The sequence below is a fragment of the Schistocerca cancellata genome, chromosome 6 (genome assembly GCF_023864275.1).
Source record: "Schistocerca cancellata isolate TAMUIC-IGC-003103 chromosome 6, iqSchCanc2.1, whole genome shotgun sequence".
Taxonomy (NCBI): domain Eukaryota; kingdom Metazoa; phylum Arthropoda; class Insecta; order Orthoptera; family Acrididae; genus Schistocerca; species Schistocerca cancellata.
The window spans coordinates 548503580-548526102 of NC_064631.1; positions in this window are offsets into that span (position 1 = coordinate 548503580).

Consider the following 22523-nt stretch of genomic DNA (forward strand, 5'->3'; position numbering starts at 1 on the left):
GTAAAAATCGTAGGGGGAGACCAAGAGATGAATACACTAAGCAGATTCAGAAGGACGTAGGTTGCAGTAGGTACTAGGAGATGAAGAAGCTTGCACAGGATAGAGTAGCATGTAGAGCTGCATCAAACCAGTCTCAGGACTGAAGACCACAACAACAACAACAACAAAATTTGACTACATTAAATTTCTAACATGAAGATCATGTTCATTTTTCTGTAGGACTAGTAATTTGTTAGTAGCGAGCTAGATAATATGAAAATATCATTAACGGTGTTTGAAAACATTGTGGGTTGCATAAAACCCTTGGGAAAAGGCAGCTGGATAACCCAGCATATCTGGCATCTGATTCATCTAACCTCTTCACCCCACCCATCATTTCCTTCACACATAAATATTCCACGTCGTTTTCTGTATAACTCCTTGTACAATAGTTACCACAACCAACCCCTACCCTCAGCTAACTGAAGCCCCCATCATATCAGCCTCATAATTAAGAATATGTACATCACAGCATCATCACGTCAGAAACATAAATTTGCTTTACTGTTTACATGTTTTGTATTAAAATTATTAACTGCATAATATAAGTGGCCATAGTGGTCTAGTGCACAGAGCACTAGACTTCAGCCCAGGAGGTTCTAGTTTCAATCCCAGAAAGGAGTACCAATTTTTCTCTGTTAATTAGAAAGTGTTTTGTACAAATGATTTTGGATTCCTGCCACCGGCCATTGCAGCTTCTCTCCTTCCTTGTTTATGTCTGTGTTAACACACACACACACACATTTATGGCCTCTTACAACACTTCATGGTCCTCATTACCATAATTATCATTAAGCACATTCTGCGGCTGGAGGTTTAGATAAAACTGCCGTTACACCTCCGTTACATACATCATGTAGACACTATGTTATGTACCCTAAGATAACAATTGAGCAGTGCAGCAAAATTATACTTTTTGCTTCGGGTCGACATGGAAATGAATAACCGAGAAATCGGTGCGACAGCTTCTCGTGAATGGTCATATACACAGTGTATTGGTACACCATAGCTGGTTTATCGTAAGATTAAAAGATGTCAGGAGCATCTGCACACGCTAAAATTCACAAACTGATGAAACTGTAGTTTAAGACCTTATGGTTCTCACCCCTTCAATTTAATGCATGGTAAAAGTGTCGAATTATGCTCATTGACTAAATTACGATTAATTTAACTAATGTCAATAAGTGTGTATTTTAATAAGAAATTTAGGCAATTTGTATGTGGAAGTGGTTCATGGTGTGGGTTCCTGTAGTCATGTCCTAGTTCATGAACCATGGGCAACGTATGAGTGGCCAAGTAAGTGGTCCCGACAGTCGGGATACCAGTTACTTTGGAATAAGGCTGGGCATCTCGGACATATTCTGGGTCGTGGTCACCTTTGTGCTCATACGGCAAAGACTACCAAATCCACCGGTTAGTCCCTCAGCCGTTAGGGGTAAAACCCAATGGGACTCGGGGCAAGTAAGGCTAGCAACCTGCTTCCCTGGTACTTTAAATATGATGCTGGCAACAATCAGAGCAAAATGCCTCGGACCTTTGGAGGTGACGGAGTCCCACCTCTAACTGACAAACCAGGGACTCCTAAGATACGACTTGGCAAACAAATGGTAATGAGATGGGGATCTATTAATATCAATGGGAGCTACTCTGGGAAGAAGGTAGAGCTGGCAGAGGCTGCAAGTAAGATGGGGCTGGACGTTTTAGCTGTTAGTGACATTCGGGTAAGCGGTGAGAAAGAGGAGGAAGTGGGAGAATACAAGGTCTACCTGTCAGGAGTCAAAGCAGGAATAGCACAATGGGGTGTAGGGCTTTACATCAGGAAAGAAATGGAACCCAGCGTAGTTGCAATAAGGTATGTAAACGAACGACTGATGTGGATAGATTTGACAGTGTCTAGCAAGAAAATTAGGATTGTGTCAGTATATTCGCATTGTGAAGGGACAGATCAAGATAAGATGGATAGTTTTTATGAGGCACTCAGTGATGTAGTTGTTAGAGTAAACGACAAGGACAGTGTTCTGCTCATGGGTGATTTTAACGCCAGGATTGGAAATCGAACAGAAGTGTATGAAAAGGTTATGGGTAAATTTGGAGAGGATATGGAGGCCAACAGGAACGGGAAACAACTCTTGGATTTTTGTGCCAGTATGGGCTTAGTAATCACAAACTCCTTTTTTAAACATAAGAACATTCACCGGTATACTTGGGAAGGCAGAGGAACCAGATCTGTCATTGACTATATAATAACAGATCAGGAATTCAGGAAGGCTATGAGGGACACACGTGTATTCAGGGGATTCTTTGATGACACTGATCATTATTTAATCTGCAGTGAAATTGGGATTGTGAGGCCGAAAGTGCAGGAGGTCAGGTCCATATGTAGGAGGATAAGAGTGGAGAAACTTCAGGATAAGGAAATCAGGCACAAGTACATAACAGCGATCTCAGAAAGGTACCAGTTAGTTGAATGTAGTCAATTACAGTCATTGGAAAAGGAATGGACAAGGTACAGGGACACAGTACTAGAAGTGGCTAAAGAATGTCTTGGAACAGTAGTGTGTAAAAGTAGGATGAAGCAAACAGCTTGGTGAAATGATACAGTCAAGGCAGCCTGTAAAAGGAAAAAGAAGGCTTATCAACAATGGCTACATACCAGAACCCAGGTAGACAGAGAAAGTTATGTTGAAGAAAGAAACAAAGCCAAACAGATAATTGCAGCATCCAAGAAGAAATCGTGGGAAGACTTTGGAAACAGGTTGGAGACTATGGGTCAAGCTGCTGGAAAACCATTCTGGAGTGTAATTAGCAGTCTTCGAAAGGGAGGTAAGAAGGAAATGACAAGTATTTTGGACAGGTCAGGAAAACTGCTGGTGAATCCTGTGGATGCCTTGGGCAGATGGAGGGAATATTTTGAAGAGTTGCTCAATGTAGGTAAAAATGCGATCAGTAATGTTTCAGATTTCGAGATAGAATGGGATAGGAATGATGATGGAAACAGGATCACATTTGAGGAAGTGGAAAAAATGGTCAATAGATTGCAGTGCAATAAAGCGGCTGGGGTGGATGAAATTAAGTCGGAACTCATCAAATACAGTGGAATGTTAGGTCTTAAATGGCTACACAGGATAATTGAAATGGCCTGGGAGTCGGGACAGGTTCCATCAGACTGGACAAAAGCAGTAATCACACCAATCTTTAAACATGGAAACAGAAAAGATTGTAACAACTACAGAGGTATCTCTTTAATCAGCGTTGTGGGTAAAATCTTCTCAGGTATTGTTGAAAGGAAAGTGCGAGTATTAGTTGAGGACCAATGGGATGAAAATCTGTGTGGGTTTAGGCCTCTTGGAGGTTGTCAGGACCATATCTTTAGCTTACGGCAAATAATGGAGAAGTGTTATGTGTGGAACAGGGAATTGTATCTATGCTTTATAGATCTAGAAAAGGCATATGACCGGGTTCCTAGGAGGAAGTTATTGTCTGTTCTACAAGATTATGGAATAGGAGGCAAACTTTTGCAAGCAATTAAAGGTCTTTACATGGATAGTCAGGCAGCAGTTAGAGTTGACGGTAAATTGGGTTCATGGTTCAGAGTAGTTTCAGGGGTAAGACAAGGCTGCAACCTGTCTCCACTGTTGTTCATATTATTTATGGATCATATGTTGAAAACAATAGACTGGCTGGGTGAGATTAAGATATGTGAACACAAAATAAGCAGTCTTGCATATGCGGATGACTTAGTTGTGATGTCAGATTCGTTGAAAATTTGCAAAGTAATATTTCAGAGCTAGATCAGAAATGTAAGGACTATGGTATGAAGATTAGCATATCCAAAACGAAAGTAATGTCAGTGGGAAAGAAATATAAACGGATTGAGTGCCAAATAGGAGGAACAAAGATAGAACAGGTGGACGGTTTCAAGTACTTAGGATGCATATTCTCACAGGATGGCAACATAGTGAAAGAACTGGAAGTGAGGTGTAGCAAAGCTAATGCAGTGGGCGCTCAGCTACGATCTACTCTCTTCTGCAAGAAGGAAGTCAGTACCAAGACTAAGTTATCTGTGCACCGTTCAATCTTTCGACCAACTTTGTTGTATGGGAGCGAAAGCTGGGTGGATTCAGGTTACCTTATCAACAAGGATGAGGTTACGGATATGAAAGTAGCTAGGATGATTGCAGGTACTAGTAGATGGGAACAATGGCAGGAGGGTGTCCACAATGAGGAAATCAAAGAAAAACTGGGAATGAACTCTATAGATGTAGCAGTCAGGGCGAACAGGCTTAGATGGTGGGGTCATGTTACACGCATGGGAGAAGCAAGGTTACCCAAGAGACTCATGGATTCAGCAGTAGAGGGTAGGAGGAGTCGGGGCAGACCGAGGAGAAGGTACCAGAATTCGGTTAAGAATGATTTTGAAGTAATAGGTTTAACATCAGAAGAGGCACCAATGTTAGCACTGAATAGGGGATCATGGAGGAACTGTATAAGGGGGGCTAGGCTCCAGACTGAACGCTGAAAGGCATAATCAGTCTTAAATGATGATGATGATGATGATGATGATGATGATGATGATGATGATGATGTATGTGGAAACATTTGAATTGAGGGTCTGTTGTGCCTTATACCAAGCGTCGTTCACATATGGATGTACCAACGTTTACTTGTGCTGCCCTCTGTTGGTGAGGACAAGCAGCTCGAGAACAAAATAGCGGTTTACTTTATGTCGCATTTTGATGTTTTGCAGAATAATAGTTGGCGTAAAATTCATCTTCGGTAACTGTTTATTTCTTATTCATTAATTACATTACATAAGCGAACATTAGTTTTTAATTATCTATGCAGAGTAGGTTTTATATTCATTCTCATATTCCATAGGTAGCTTACCTGCCTGTTGGTAGCGTAGAACGTCGCTTTATTATGTTACTAAACATGGAACAAGAAAATAAGAGACATTACTTCACAACGAGAAATCAGGTTAACACTGTATCCACCAATAGGAGGCTCTCCGTTCGATCACTGAAATAGGGAACTTCTCACAGCTTGTCACAGTCCCACAAGGCAGTGGTCAGCAGTGAGCAGTGGCTGCACCTGTTGACGGCTGAGCGCGTCGAAGAACTTAGGGCCGGCGGCATCAAGCGAGGCAGTGGTCTGCAGCTGAAACACATGGTGTCCGGACAGTTGCCACGCCGGACATTTGCCACGATTTTACCTGCTCCGAAGGGTTGGGTCCCTTGTCTCCCCCTCCTCCTATCTTAACAAATGGAATCTAAAGGTGTTTCCAGAACTCGGGACCTTTGCCTTTCGCGGGCAAGTGCTCTACCATCTGAGCTACCGAAGCACGACTCACGCCCGGTCCTCACAGCTTTACTTCTGCCATTATTTCGTCTCCTACCTTCCAAACTTTACAGAAGCTCTCTGCGAACCTTGCAGAACTAGCACTCCTGAAAGAAAGGATACTGCGGAGACATGGCTTAGCCACAGCCTGGGGGATGTTTAAAGAAGGTGTTGTTACATGGATGTGCTTACGCAGAAAAGCGGATCATTGCAAGGGAAAGCTACTTTCGAGGAACGGAGAAGTGTTGAACGTATTAGAACATCCCTGTGGACCACCTTGCGGCTCTGAAAGTGAGAAAGCAAGTGGCAAGGGCGAAGAGAAGGTCTCGAGAAGAAACTACACAGTTATCGGAGATATAAACGGATGAAATGAGAAATCTACATAATAAAGTTTATGACTTTGTTACAGTGATGCCTAATTCAGAATCTATGAAGAGAACCATGCGTCGTCGATGGAGGTAAGCGAGCGGGAACCAACAAGAGCCTAAGAACTCTTATGAAATTGATCTTCATGAATATCTATTAAAATGGGAGATGGCAGTAGTTTTCTTCTGGAACACAACAGATTAGAGGAGAGAATAATGATTTTTAGTGGAAGCAAAGGAAAAGAAAGTTTAAAAACATGTTCCCATTTTTTTACTGATGGAACATTTAAGAGCTGCAGCAAACAGTTTGCACAAATCTGCACCATACAAGTAGACTTAGGAGGCCCGATTAAAGAAACAAACATTCTTCCTACTGTATTTGCACTGCTCCCTAATAAGAAGAACGACACATATGTTCGTCTGTTTAGTCTGATAAAATAGGCCGTCCCTGAGTGGTGTCCTAAATAAGTAAAGGTCGACTTTGAGGCAGCTGCGATATCGGTCATTCGTCAACTTTTTCCCACAATTGAAATAAATGGATTCTATTTCCATATGAAGAAGAGATTATGGGGAAGAATTCGAGTTTTCGGTCTAACTGAGGAGTACCGCCAGAACGAGGATTTAAGACCACGTCAGCATGTGTGCAGCGCTGGCATTTGTAAAACCGGAGGACGTAAGCGATGGATGGATTGAGATTCATGCAGATGCTCCTGATAACGGAAGGTTCTCTCAATTTTTTGACTACTTTGTGGATAACTGGCTAGAGAATGAGGATATCATAATACAAATGTGGGACTGTTACGGAAAGAGGCACCGAACTACGAATGCTGTTGAAGGGTGGCACAACAAAATAAATAGGGACTCTCACCCTAGAATCAACTATTTGGTGGAGTGCTTGAAAAAGGAAGCCGAGCTCACAAACTGCATGTACATGAAATTGGAAATGAATCTTGAAGGTAAGAAGAGGAAGAAGAAGTACTTGAAGGTGGACGACAGGTTAGAGAGAATCATAAAGAATTATGAAGAGACTGGCAACATTAGGCCTTGCTTGAAAGCCATTGCCAATATTCAGAAACTGGACCAAAATACGTTAAAAATAATGTATTAAAAAACTATGAAGACCACTGAGTCCTCGCAGATTACTGAGTTAAAATTATCAAAACATTGAAGCAGCATTATCGGAGCTAATATTAAGTTGTAATTGTAAACAGAGTGTACATTAGTTCAGCGTGTTTAGGCTGATTTTACACACGCCAGAATAGTAAATGATCATTTATCATTTTGTCGGTCCAAAGCCTGTGCAAAGTGTGATGGGAATCAGCCTTTAATGTAAAAATTAAAAAGTGTTTCAAGCCTCACAGAAGTATCCCTATTGTTGTCAAACTGATAGAATACGCTTTTGTAAAAGGAAATGGGAACTGAACCTTTGAATTGCGCCTAAAATTGACATCCCAAAACTGATCTGATCCTAAGGTTGACAACTTTGGCACCTCATATATTTTTTATTTAAGTTTAGCTGCAAACATTTATAGCAGATGCAAATCTACTTAAGTACATGTAGATATAGTCCTTTAAAAATTAAAATTTCTTGCTAAATTGGAGATTATCTTTAAACAGGCCAGTTAAAGCAAGGAGCTTACTACTGAAAATTAATTGTTACTAAAGAACATCAGAAACAAATGTATTATACCTACTTTTTTATACATTAGAGACTTTTTGAAAAGATATTTGATCATTTCCTCTGTCACTGACAGTGTAATTTGAGTTGCTTTGCAACACCAGGGATATCCACTTCTAAATTGTGTTTGTAGCTGTTCTCATTTCGAATTCTGGAATATTTACTTCGTCTTCTTTGATGAAGGAATTTCGGAAAATGCATTTAGTAACTCCATTTTAGTGGCACTGTCATCAGTAACATTACCGTCGGCCGGTCGGTGTGGCCGAGCGGTTCTAGGCGCTACAGTCTAGAACCGCGCGACCGCTACGGTCACAGGTTCGAATCCTGCCTCGGGCATGGATGTGTGTGATGTCCTTAGGTTAGTTAGGTTTAAGTAGTTCTAAGTTCTAGGGGACTGATGACTTGGATACAGAAAATGTTCGGCTGCTGCCCTGACCAGCACGTTCTCCAGATCTCTCACCAATTGAAAACGTCTGGTCAATGGTGGCCGAGCAACTGGCTCGTCACAATACGCCAGTCACTACTCTTGATGGACTGTGGTATCGTGCTGTACACGCCATCCAAGCTCTGTTTGACTCAATTACCAGACGTATCAAGGCCGTTATTACGGCCAGAGGTGGTGATTCTCGGTACTGATTACTCAGGATCTGTGCACCCAAATTGCGTGAAAATGTAATCACATGTCAGTTCTAGTATAATATATTTATCCAATGAATACCCGTTTATCATTGGCATTTCTTCTTGGTATAGCAATTTTAATGGCCAGTAGTGTACATAACTATAGATTTCTAGAATGCCTTACGTGCTACCATATTTCTAAAGGTTCGACTCTACAACAAAAATTCACAAGAATTGATATTTCACACTCCACACACAAAATGGTTATTGACAAGTTTAATTACTGATTTGTCCATAGAGCGCATCATTGCTACTCTGATAGAATTACTCGCAGTAAAAAAATTATAAGGAAAATTTAAAGTATCTCTCAACACTACTGGGATTCAAATCCGTCTAATTGCTGCCTCAAATCTGTGAGCGCACCTCGGAGACTAGCTCAAAGTTTCATTACGGAGCATCCCCGCTGAGGCAGAGAATGTACGGCCTGGAGACAAATTATTTCTTCTCTGCGTTATTTCCCTCGGGAGCTCTATATCCTGCCAGCTAGCTAGGAAGCCTCTGAATGGTACAGGAGAGGTCGTGACAGAATGAAGCATTAAATCAATGCGGCGTTGATTTCGCATTTGCAGAAGTAATGCTACAGATCCGTTTCACGTCCAGATGAAAAAAGCCTTACCTGGTGACTATCTGACGCTGCTTTCAGGTGTTCCGATGAAGGCCAATGGTGGCCGATACCATCAAACGACAAGAAATATTTTCCTGTGATTGCGTCAAATAAAATAGTAAGTGTAGGAATGAGCGGTGCGAGTTGACGAGCGGGATATGATAAAAGTTGATATTTCAAGGTAGCACCATTAGACGGACTCTATTAGCACTTCACACGGCGATACAGTAAAAACTCACTGTGTAAAACCACAACTACCAGTTCAGTGTGCATAAGGTACAGGGGTTGGACAGACATGTAGAAAAATCGCGAGAAATGCACAGATGCTAGCCAATCCTGCAGTTTACGCTATCGTATTTGCCCACAAGCAGCATCTGTTCAGTGTCGCAAATGCGTTGAAAGTGCCCGTCGTCGTCAGAACAGTGATCTGTGTAGTTGTAAGTGTACTATATCGGAGCTCTGTGCTTTCGCTCGCAGGCAAATTGTTAGTTATCGTATGGTGAGTGCTTACATAACAAAGGTAACCGTAGTGTTCGATGTTTCAAGAGACACCTTATCGAGCATTTATACCGCACACAGAGAAAGCGGAAAAACGTCATCCGCTCACAACACGGAGCACTGTGCGTTGAGTGATTCTGATGGACAGCCATTGAAGAGGATTTTGATGAAAAATATGAGGACGACAGCCACAAAAGTAACTGCGGAAATGAGTGTCGCTCGCGTGAACCCTGTCAGCAACGTAACACCACGAATGGATCTCCGTAAACAGGGAATTTCAGGACGCGTTGGAGTTGCAAAGCCATTAATCAGTGATTCAAATGCCCGTAATAGGAAAACGTGGTGCCAGAGCCATAAAAGTTGGCGTATGGAGTAGCGGGAGATAGACATTTGGTCACATAACTCTTTTTTCACACTGTTTCCAACTTCTGGCCGAGTTTACGCCCCAAGAGTGAAACATGGTGGAGGTTCGGTGATGATTTGGACAGCTATAGCGTGGTATTCCATGGTCCCGACGGATCGCTTCTCTGCAAGGTCTCATTAGTTCCAAGGACTATGTGGCGGTATTAACTGATCAAGTCAATCCCATGGTACAATGTTTGTTCCACCGTGGCAATGCGGTATATCAAAACGACAGGACCCTTTTTCACACGGCTCAAATCGTCCAGAACTGGTTTTGTGACCAAGAAGATGAAGTGACGCGTCTCGCCTGGCTACCACAGTTACCAAATCTCAGTAGTGTTGAGCCTTTTGTCTACTTTGGATAGAAGGGTGGGTAATCGCTACTCACCTTCCTCGTCGTTATCAGTACTTGCAAGAAGAAAAGTGTAAGATTCCTTTGAAAACCATCGACGACCTGTATTAATCCATTTCAAGATGATTGGAAGCTGTTTAGAATGCCAACTGTTTCCTTACATAAGCACAGTAATGCCTTGTCTTTTTGCCTTTTCCATATTTTTGTCCGCCCCCTCTGTGTCTGTTGCCAACATTTGCTTGACGAGTTATAATTTTCAAGACAGTCAGCATCAACTTTGTGCTGTAGCTGGTAAAATATTTAGTTATTCTCTATGGCAGACAGATATGTTTCTCACAGTCACTGTTTATTCATATCTTCCTATTGTTGATACTACTCCAAAAATAGAAAACTTTTAACATAGTCTCCTGTAGTAAGTTGAGGTCCTCGTCATCTATTGAGCAAAACAATGATTCAAATGGCTCTGAGCACTATGGGACTTAACTTCTGAGGTCATCAGTCCCCTAGAACTTAGAACTACTTAAACCTAACTAACCTAAGGACATCACACACATCCATGCCCGAGGCAGGATTCGAACTCGCGACCATAGCGGTCGGATGGTTCCAGACTGTAGCGCCTAAAACCGCACGGCCACTCCGGCCGGCTCTATTGAGCACTGGTTATTTCAAGCCACCTGTAGTCGATAATACAGTTAATGAGTTCTAGGAATGTGAGATCGAAATTTGTGATCACCTTGTGTTTAACGAACATCATTTTTCTGCAGCGAAAACCACAGATCGTGTTCTTGTTAAGTACTGCATTCGGTGTAGTACTTAACAAGAACACGATCTGCCGCAGTAAGTAAAGGCCAACACAGGTGGACTCCTAATTATTCTTCTGGTCAGCTTCAGGCAGAGCATAATGAAAAATCAGCACCTTCAACAGAAGCTTTTCCCATTAAGCCAAAACATTGTCGAAATATTTTCCATTTTCAGCCATTGCCTAAGAAATGCCACGCGTGAAAAAACGACAAAGTCACAGTATGCAAACTTCAAGTTTTTCAATATTCTCAGCTATAAAATCGATTTTGGTTGAAAAGGAAGTAAACAAGATAGTGCTGCGTCCTGCATGTAATGAATTCTACTTTAACCCTTCACTAGAAGACAGGATAGACGTTCTAAATGCTACACGTAGTTAGTTGACGGTAGCTCAGATTTTTGTGTCTGATTTTTGTTGATGAAAACTGCTAATCTACATGTATATCAAATTTTAACACGATACTACTTCATTAAATATTATCCAATAAAAGATACATAGCAATGAATAATTAAAGTACTGTCTCACGCATTTTGAGAATTAAAATGTATTCAGAGTTGATCACTATTATCATGTTGCCCCATAGTCAGAGACATGTTGCCCCAGTACTAGAACGAGATGTCACTTTCGCATAAGCTTCTCATATTGGCCAAATAGTTGTGGTTGTATTACTTCATTTAATTTTCCACCCTGTTGGATCCAAGCCGTGAAAACATGGCTCCATGCTTTATTACGTGCATCAGAGAATGGATTGCGAATAAACCTTCCGTTTTATGTAACTAAGGGTATTCGTTACCCGTTATTAGTCCTATGATTTCTCACCTTTATTAAGTACACCATTTGTAATCTTAAGTGCAGATTTTTGGCCAATTTCATGCTAACAGGTATTAGCATACATTGTTTTCATTGCCAGTTTTCAAAACCCTCAGGAAAACAGGTGATGCAGAGCCCGACATTTGAGCATTCCACAAGTAAGTGAAACAGTCCATAGTACAAAAAAAAATCAGCTATTCGTACAACCTAGTCACTGAAAACTTCCTTCCTCTTTTCTTAAAATAAACTGACTATCTGACTTCAGTAAAATTCCCTGACAATACTGTCCTTTGATGTAAGACTTTTACCCGAGAAAACTATTAATGGTGTTTGGCCACTGTCTAATTGAATCACTCAGGAGTAGGAAACGCTTTCATTCCTCAATGGGAAAGAAATAGAGCAGCTCAAATCGAATTTCGGAATAAATGAAAGATCACAATTCCTGCAATTATTCATAAGAGTCAGACCTCCCTTATAACCAGGTCATGTGCAATCAGAATGTGCAACCTCACTTTAGACGGTTGATGCCTAACCACAAAAAGAACATGAAATATAACAGTCACATTCGAATATCAAAGTCTCACCAACCCTAACTTACTTTATTGGTTATAAAATCATGCAAAGAATTTAAAATATTTCTGCTGGTGGCAGTTCTTTTTTAACTGATAACCCCGCTGAAGAACGCACGTAATAAATCAACTGCTGTAAAAATATGACAGCACGTGTAAACAGTTCAAGAATCGTGCAGACTTCAAGAATGACTGTGGGATGAAAAAAATCAAAAATATTTGAAATATATTCTCGATTATTAATAAGCAACCAATAAGTAGTGAAACAACAAAATTACTTTTGTCCTACTATGGACTATGCGATGTGCAGATCCACGATACATAAGAATCAGAACACAGGAAAACGTCATACAACGTGAAGACTCGGAGCAGTATTAAAACAGTAGGAAGGAAACAACTGCCACACTCTAATCTCGCGGATGGGCAACTGAAAAACGATATCGTTCCGCAAGCATGGATTTAGGTGTCTTTCTCTGAATAACGGAAGTAAAATCTGTAGCCACTAAAGCGTTGAAAACAAAATATTACATCAAGATTCACTAGCGTAGTCACAACCTCACCAAAATCCTTGTAGTTTACAGAATGGAATGCCACCTGAGTTGGCATCAGCACGCCTTCATCTAACCATACTAAAAAGTTGCCGTGGTCTTCGCTCCGAATACTGATCTGATGATGCCCTCCATGCTATCACGCGCAAGCCTCTTGATCTCCGAGTAACTGCTGCAACACACATGCATGTGAGCCTGTTGACTGTATTATCCCTTAGTCTTCCTCCACGATTTTTACCCCCAGGCTTCCTTCTGTTATCAAATTGACGATTCCTTCATGCTTCGGTATAAGTCATATCAACGATCGCCACTTTCAATCAAGTTCTGCCATAAATTTGTTTTCCTCCCAACTCGATTCAGTACTTACTCATTAGATACTTGGTCAATGCGCTTAATTTTTAGCTTCCTTCTATAGTACCAGGTTTCAAAAGCTTCTATTCTATTCTTCTCTGAGCTCCCGTATCCACGTTTCACTTGCGAACAAGGCTACTCTCCACACAAATAACTTCAGAAAAGACTTCCTAACACACAAATTTGTAAAACGTGTTAACAAATTTTTCACTTCGACACGACTTTTATTTCCAGTCCGTAATTTATGCTCTCTCTACGTCGGCCATCATCAGTTACTTTGCTGTCCAAATTGCAAAACTTAACTATTACTTTTAATGTCTCATTTCTTTATCTAATTCCTTCAACATCACGTGATTTAATTTTACTGCTCTCCAGTATCCTCATTTTGCTATTGTTGGTGTTAATTTCACAACCCCCTTCTTCAAATAACTACGCATTCCATTCAAATGCTCTTCCAAGTCCTTTGCTGTCTCTGACAGAATTACAGTGAAATCGACACATCTCTCAGTTTTTGTTTTCTCGCCTGAACATTAATTCACCATCCAAACTTCTCCTTGGTTTCCTTCACTGGTTGCTCTGTGTATACAGGCATTAAAACAGTTTTGCATCACTTCGGTTCAGAGACTTTCGGAATATGTACAGAAAATTGGAATAGAGATCAACATAAACATCATTTCCACCTTTTTTATTGCTCATGAAAACCACACATTGCATGTTGTACAACCATACAGCGAGACCTTCAGAGGTGGTGGTTCACATTGCTACACACACCGGTATCTCTAATACCCAGTAGCACGCCTTCTTGCATTGATGCATGCCTGTATTCGTCATGGCATAACTATCCACAAGTTCATCAAGGCACTGTTGGTCCAGATTGTCCCACTCCTCAACGGCGATTCGGCATAGATCCCTCAGAGTAGTTGGTGGGTCACGTCTTCCATAAACAGCCATTTTCAATCTATCCCAGGCATGTTCGATAAGGTCCATGTCTGGAGAACATGCTGGCCACTCTAGTCGAGCGATGTCGTTATCCTGAAGGAAGTCATTCTCAAGATGTGCACGATGGGGGCGCGAATTGTAGTCCATGAAGACGAATGCCTCATCAGTACCCTGCCGACATGGTTGCGCTATCGGTCGGAGGATGGCATTCACATATTGTACAGCCATTACGGCGCCTTCCGTGACCATCAGAGGTGTACGTCGGCACCACATAATGCCACCCCAAAAAAAGCAGGGAACCTCCACCTTGCAGCGTGTCTAAGGCGTTCAGCCTGACCGGATTGCCTCCAAACACGTCTCCGACGATTGGCTGGTGGAAGGCATATGCGCCACTCATCGGTGAAGAGAACGTGATGCCAATCCTGAGTGGTCCATTCGGCATGTTGTTGGGATCATCTGCACCGCGCTGCATGGTGTCATGGTTGCAAAGATGGACCTCGCCATGGACGTCGGGAGTGAAGATGTGCATGATGCAGCCTATTGCGCACAGTTTCAGTCGTAACACGACGTCCTTTGGCCGCACGAAAAGCATTAGTCAACATGGTGACGTTGCTGTCAGGATTCCTCGGAGCCGTAACCCGTAGGTAGCGGTCATCCGCTGCAGTATTAGCCCTTGGGCGGCCTGAGCGAGGCGTGTCATCGACAGTTACTGTCTCTCTGTATCTCCTCCAAGTGTGAACAACGTCGCTTTTGTTCACTCCGAGATCCCTGGACACTTCCCTTGTTGAAAGCCCTTCCTGGCACAAAGTAACAATGCGGACGCGATCGAACCGCAGTATTGACCTCCTAGGCATGGCTGAACTACAGTCAACAGAAGTGTACCTCCTCCCTGGTGGAATGACTGGAACTGATCGGCTGTCGGACTCTCTCCGTGTAATAGGCGTTGCTCATGCATGGTTGTTTATATCTTTGGGAAGGCTTAGTGACATCTCTGAACAGTCAAAGGGACTGCGTCTGTGATACAATATCCACAGTCGACGTCTGTATTTAGGAGTTCTGGGAACCGGGCTGATGCAAAACCTTTTTTTTTTTTAATGTGTAGATTGAATATTATTGAGGATAGACTACAACCATGTCTCACTCACTTCTCAGTCACTGCTTCTTTTCACGTCCTTCTAACTCAGATTGGTTACATGACAGCGGACTAATGAACAGGAGGAGAGGTACCGGGAGAAACAACAATAGAAGAGACGGTGAGGAGAAATGCAATTGTACTGAAGATAGTTCTAGTGACGCAGAAATTTTGCTTGTCGCAATAGCAAGGAACGCTAATGGTGACGTGCTTCAAAGCGAAAACAAATATTTTGTTATTATTGTACAAAATAAAAATCTGTTCTTTAGTTACGCTCTATCCTCGTTCATTTAGAGTCTGAGTTTCACCTGTGAAGCACTAACATCTCTTCAAGCCCCCTCTGAAGTATGTATTAAACAGATGGATTACGACCATCTGCAATTACATGGAATGCTTTTAGCCGTTATGAAACGATTTAATGTGACACAGGGTAATGTAACTGTTGCATTAGGTAGAAGTTCACCGGTTGAGAGACAAAAGATAGCCAGTTTTCCGCTGATGGATCTGTATACTCGTCTCCTTCCTCCTTGATCTCCAACCCTCGTGCAGTGATATTGTTACAGGTAGATGTTGATCGCAGTGCATCTACGGCGATGAGGGGAACAGTTAACTCGGAGAAAAAGCTTTTGTACTCTCGATCAGTACTTGTAGATCTACAACCATAGCCCAAAAGCCATGGTACATCTGTGCCACTGTCACTTCCCCGTTTTTCCTGTTTCAGCTGTAAATGATGCACGATAAAAAGTAAACCTCAGTATGAGCTCGAATCTTTCAAATTTTACCTTCATGGTCTTTGGTGCCTTCACTTATATGGGATGATTTTGCTAAATGGGGAAAAACTGCAGGAAAATATCTTTGAGAGAATAACAAGTGAAATCAGTCACATGGATAGATGGGTGGAAATGTGGTCCAAAGGAGGTGGAAATAAAAGATTTCTCTCAGTGTCGGCTTCAACGATTCAAAGCACATATCACAACACACCAGACAGGCGGGAAAGTTTGTCTGTGCTAATGGTTCAAATGGCTCTGAGCACTATGGGACTTAACTTCTGAGGTCATCAGTCCCCTAGTACTTAGAACTACTTAAACCTAACTAACCTAAGGACATCACACACATCCATGCCCGAGGCAGGATTCGAACCTGCGACCGTAGTGGTCGCGCGGTTCCAGACTGTAGTGCCTAGAACCGCTCGGCCACTTCGGCCGGCTGTCTGTGCTAATGTTTTAACTCCATGCTCAAGAGGGCAGAGAGCTGGAGCACCACCATGTGGTAGCCACATTACACTGTACCACTAAGGCACGTCTTCCAGCAGCGGAGGCACGGTCACCCTCAGTCAGTGGAGATATGTCTTGCCTTGTGAGACGCTGTGGAAGGATGACTTGCCCCACGAGACGAATAATCGCTGTTCACTCACTCAGGCTGAACCAACGCTTATGGTTTCCTGTACAGTACCATGGGAATCCTCCGTAGCTCTCAGGTGGTTGTTGTGAAAGCTGACGATACCAACCGTCATAAAGGTAGCTTCATCTGTGAATATGATGAATGAGTGAAATCCGAGCACTGTGGTGGCCTCAGCGACGAAACAGGGACAAAACCAGCGCCGCTGAGGAAAGTTCGTGGGTAGTAAGATTGCATGCTTTGTAAGCAATACGGATTGTGCCAGCTATCGAGGAGAACAGTCCACATGGTTGTCTGGCTTACCCCATGCTGGCGGACTAACGGACTAGTGCACATACTGGGGTCGCTCTCATCATTTATCTCCACCTTTAAGTGGGAGCACCTCCCATGCAACGCATTTCCTTACACATGTCCATATGACCCTTTACGCTGCTTATTCATTCTGTGATCGTTTTCTTAAGTTTGTCTCAATTTCAGTACTTAATTTCGGCCGGAACAGCGTTCAGGCACTTTCCAGGTTTAATATTTTTTGTGGGATCTAAAATTTAATAACCTCTCTCACACCGACCTGATTTAGCTTCACTGATCAGGATAGTAAAAACATGCGTATATTAAGGGAAGTTTCATTCACAAAGCAGGCTTATCACATTCACACAGTTCTATACTGTTCTATCCTGATTAAATTGAGCTTAACTTAAATTCCATAAGACAGTGAAGCAATTTCGAAGTCTCGGTGCGACGAAAATTGTCAGTCGATCTCCTGAAAACAATTGTAATAATTATTAACTTTCGGTGATCACATGGGAAAGACCGGAGATCTGCTGGTAAGACCGTGTTAGCCCATTTATTGTAATAAATTGGATATCTAGAGCGTACAAAACGGCAGGTTCGTCCAGTGTAAATCAGACGTTCCCCACTGATCCCGTGCAACACAGCGTAGTAAGCAGACACTGTCAATAATAATCAGTTAAATAATACGCGAACACACTTACTTTAGTTTAGTTCATGTATTAAATTCCTTCTCATACGGAGTAGATCTGAATCTTTCCTAATTTGGTTTCAAGTACGAATGTGGATAGCATGTCACAATATTAAAAAACTTTATTATTTGAGACAATTAAAAAAATTATATCTTATTCACACATGATTACAATGAAATTTTGCTGAAAGAGAACGTGTAATTAAGTCTTACTGCATGACCTCTCCAGCTGAAATTAATCTTTGTTAGTAGTGATTGACGATCAAATTTTTCTCTTTTATACTCCGATTGCCGCATTTTCTCATGAACATATATGAATGCAATAATCAATAAACAAATCCAACTGGAAAATGACACATTATTAAAAATTCAATGAAGAACTTTCTTATTAACTCTAATTTTATAAACACACACTAAGCTAGTTAATTAAATTCTCTTGAATAGAATTTAGCTCGCGCCAAAAAAGCCAGCGAGTCTTTATGTCTGTGGACAGTTGCAATCGATTCTAATTTCCTAACGCGGTTCATTTGTTCTCCTGTGAACTGTCAGTTTACAAACATTAACTTCACACGCAAGCGCCGTATTCGATCATATAGTTTCAGTAAACTTATTATCACTGGAGATTAACACTGCCTGAATGTATATTATTTCACACGCACAAGCTTCTTTGGTGATCATCGCGTAGACAGATAACCCCTAAGTCTTCACAGCAGCAATAGCTACAGTTCCACTTGCTTTTCTAAATATTCCTATACTATCACAGAAGCAATCGCTTACTGTTCATTAAACTATCGTAGATGCTTGCCATGCTGTCATTTAACCTGTCACAGTAGTTGAGGCATACTGTCCTTCGCACTTCATTTTTTTTTCAACACCCAAATACTTCATACACACTTTTCATTTAATTTGAAACACTTTCATTAAAAGTACCTCTTTAGGTCTACATGGGGAAATAACCCTTTTATTCTTCCAGAATCCGGATATGCTAATAAATACGCACCAGGATTCGGTATATCAACTATTATATATGGACCTGTATAAATTAGATTCCATTTTCTGATGGTCTTCTTCAACATTGATGACTTGATGTGTCGTCTTAAAAGAATTTTCCGTCCGATATTGAAAGTCTGAATCCGTTTGATGTTTCTATCAAGGATTTCCTTTCGCTGTCTTGTTTTCTCCGTAATATTAATGAGAGCATTGCGATTTTCTTTTTTCCCGTGACATTTTGGTGTCCTCGAGTTTAGGCAAGTTATCTACCCAAAAGTTTCTTTCGTTATCTCTGAACATCAGTTCATTCGGGGTAAAGTTTGTAGAACTATGTGGTAAATTATTATAAATCTGCTCAAACTCGGTCAAATAGTTTAACCAGGTAGTTTGTTTATCATGAAAGTACGTTCTCGTGAATCTGTTTAGTTCTCGAAAAACCCGTTCAATTAAATTCCCTTGTGGATGATAGCAAGATGTAAATATCTGTTTTATTCCTAGTTGTGATACTAATTTTCTCCATAAATATCCAGTAAATATCTTCGCATTGTCAGAGGTTATAGATTTTGGAATCCCTGCATGAGGAATGCAGTCATTTACAAACTTTACTGCGGCAGCTCTTGCAGTTGCTGATTTTATAGGATATAGTTTGACATATTTTGTAAACACATCACATAATCCAATAATGTACTTAACACCACCTGTGGCTCTAGGAAGTGGTCCACAAGTATCACATGATATAAGTGATCTTGGTGCTTCAGGTATTATTGAGTGAAGCGCAGTTTTATTTCCCTTGCTGTCCGGCTTAGCCCTTTGACAGAGAACACATTTCTGTATGACTTTGTGCACTTTTCGCCTTATATTTGGGAAGTAACAATAATATCTAATCTTATTAGCACATTTTACAACACCAACATGACCCCAGGTCAAATGTGTAAACCAAATTATCATTCTTCATATTCTTCGGGTACGCAGACAAACCACTTTGGATTCTCAGTCTTCCCAGATTTAAAAAATAAAATATTATTCACTAGCCGGTAGTATTCCAAATTGACCGTAGAATTTTGTTGATTGAATTGTCGTGTTATAGCATTCCATCGCCGATCCTTCTTCTGAAGCTGAGCCATTGTCTTACATAAATGAATATAATATAACTTGTAATTATTTTCTTGAAGAAGAAGCACTGGAAATTCTGCCTTATTATTTACATCGATTTCAGGTGTTATTCCTTCTGGAGATCTTGACAACGCGTCAGCTGTAATATTTTCATTTTCGGCTACATGAATAATTTGAAACTGATATTCTTGCAGCGCCAGCGTCCACCTTGACAAGTGAGGATGCAGCAACTCACAAGTTTGTAAACAGACTAGTGATTGGTGGTCACAATAAACGGTTATCCTTGAGCCATATAAATAATAATTAAACCTTTTCAAAGACCAAATAACTGCTAAAGCTTCCAATTCCGTAGTGGTATATGCTCTTTCACAGGTGGATAAAACTCTGCTAGCAAATTCAATTGGACAAAAGGTTTTACACCATCGATGTACCTAATTTGAAATAAACAAGATCCTAATCCCACATCTGATGAATCAGTGGCTAAACAGAATCCGACATTCATATCAGGGTGGTATATAACGGAGCATTTATCAGTTGATCCTTAATTTCACAAAAAGCCTTTTCACAATCATTAGACCATTGCCATGGTACATCTTTCCTCAGGAGCCGGTTCAGTGCTTCAGAGTTCATTGCTTGAGTTTTAGTAAATCGACGAAAAAATGAATCCAAGCTTATAAAGCCTTTCAGTTGTCTTCTGTTTCTTGGAGTTCGAAAATTTTTTATCGCACTAATCTTCGCTTCTGTTGGAAGAATGCCTTTTGCATTAATCATATGTCCTAAGAATTTAATTCTCTGTAGAGAAAATTGGGATTTTTTTAGATTTGCAGTTATACCAGTTCGTTTGAACACAGCAAAAATCCTCATAATAAGTTGTACATGTTCCTCCCAAGTTTTAGAGGCAATTAATAGATCGTCCACAAAAATTGTTATTCGACTACGTAGTTCTGGTCCAAGGACATAGTCCAACGCAGAAATAAAAACTCCAGAGCTGATATTCAGACCAAACGGAACGACCTTGAACTGATAGCTTCTCCCTCCATATATTATAAAAGGAGTATATTTTCTTGACTCCTTGTCTAACTGGACTTTCCAGAACGAACTTCTCAAATCAATACTGGTTAAATAGGATACATCTTGAAATTTCTGTATTAACTCATCGATGTTCTCCGGATGTGTGCGCACAGGTACTATAATTTTGTTAATTTCTCTTGCATCTAGTACCAATCGAACTTTTCCTCCTGGCTTTTGTACAACAAGCAGCGGAGAACAATATGGGCTGTTCGACGGTTCAATCAGATTCCAGTTTAACATTTTTTGTATCTCTTCCTGAACTGGTTGTTTTAATCGCCAGGAAATGGGATGTCTTATGGGGCTTAATCTGTAATGTACAAACATATCCTCTAATAATTCCGGGCTTTTTATCGAAAACTGACTCATATTCTGTTAATATATTGAATGATTGTTTCCTCTGACTATCCCTTACGGAATCTGACTCAGCAATCTTCTGTTCGACTGTTTGTCTGAAATCCTCTACTTGAATTGACTTGATCTTTAGTCGGTACGTATTATTATTTTCAGCACAAATCAACTGCGCAGCAGCACCACGGAAATATCGCTCATACACTGCCTCCTTTCTCAGTAAGATCAGTGTAACAAATTGATCTTCGATTTTAAAATGCACCTTTCCTTCTACCAAGTCCAACTTGCAATTGCAGGCTTGCAAAGTTCCAATGCCAAGAATACACTCTACTAACAACATTTCCACTACAAGGAATGTGCATTGTTTAGCTACATTTGACAATTTTATCTCTATAAGCGTTTGTATCTTGACGTTTCGGGATTTTGTTCCCACTGCACCTATAACTCGGCAATTTTGTACTGGTAGAACAGGGATTTTCTTAATTTTACTAATTCTGCGAAACAAAGTTCCGGATACTACGTCTGTAGATGAAGCTGTGTCCAATACAACATTGGTTAAAATTCCTCCCACTTCTGTGATGATCTCAGACACAGCAACCCTTTTATCTTCGACTACACAGGCCTCTAAGTCTCTCGTCAATTCATCTGTCATTAATTCGCCCTCATTATATCTCATCATTACCACGGAATTAATTTCGTTTAAAACAGGTTTGCCCCTTTTGTATTCCCCAGCCGACTTTACGGAGCATAAAGCGGCCCTCTTCAGTTTAAATGTCGATTATTATTTCCTCTTGAATCATCTACTACTTCTGTTACGATTGGTTGTTGTTGATGATTGGTTGTGTTATTTGCTTCAAATCGAGGGTCAGAAATTCTGTACGCATTATTATTGTTCGAAAACTGCTGGTTCTGATAATCTCAAGCATTTCCAAACATTGGGTTGTACCTGCGGCCTGTTCGATTGTCTCTGAACCTGCCCCTCGCAGCACTGTTATTAAAATTTCCATTTGCGTTGCAATTGTCTCCATTGAATCTCTGAGTATTCCTAGTATAATAATTATTAAATCCGTTTCCATTGCGGTTTGCATTTGGCGCCTCAATCGCTCTCCTCTGCATAACCGGTTGTCTTGGCCGATGTTCATCTTCCTCGATCATATCTATAGTGTCAAGCGTAGTCATGAAAGAGTCAAGGTCATGCTCATTAATATACAGCATTCTATTTCTGATGCTGGCCGGAAGTCGAGATTTTAATATGCCAATCACGTCTTGTAGAGGCATAGGCTTATCCCAATACCGCGATTTGTTTATGTATTTCTCAAAGTATTTCTTTAAAGACCCACGTGAATAGGAAAAAGGTTCCGGGTATAATACCTTCTGCCTTAAACGTTCTTGTACTCCTTCGGACCAGTATTTGGATAAAAATGCTCGTTCAAAATCTTCATATTTGTCCCAAGTTGATATCATATCAGATGCCCATATAGCTCCTGACCCATGAATATAACCGGACACGAAACTAACCTTTT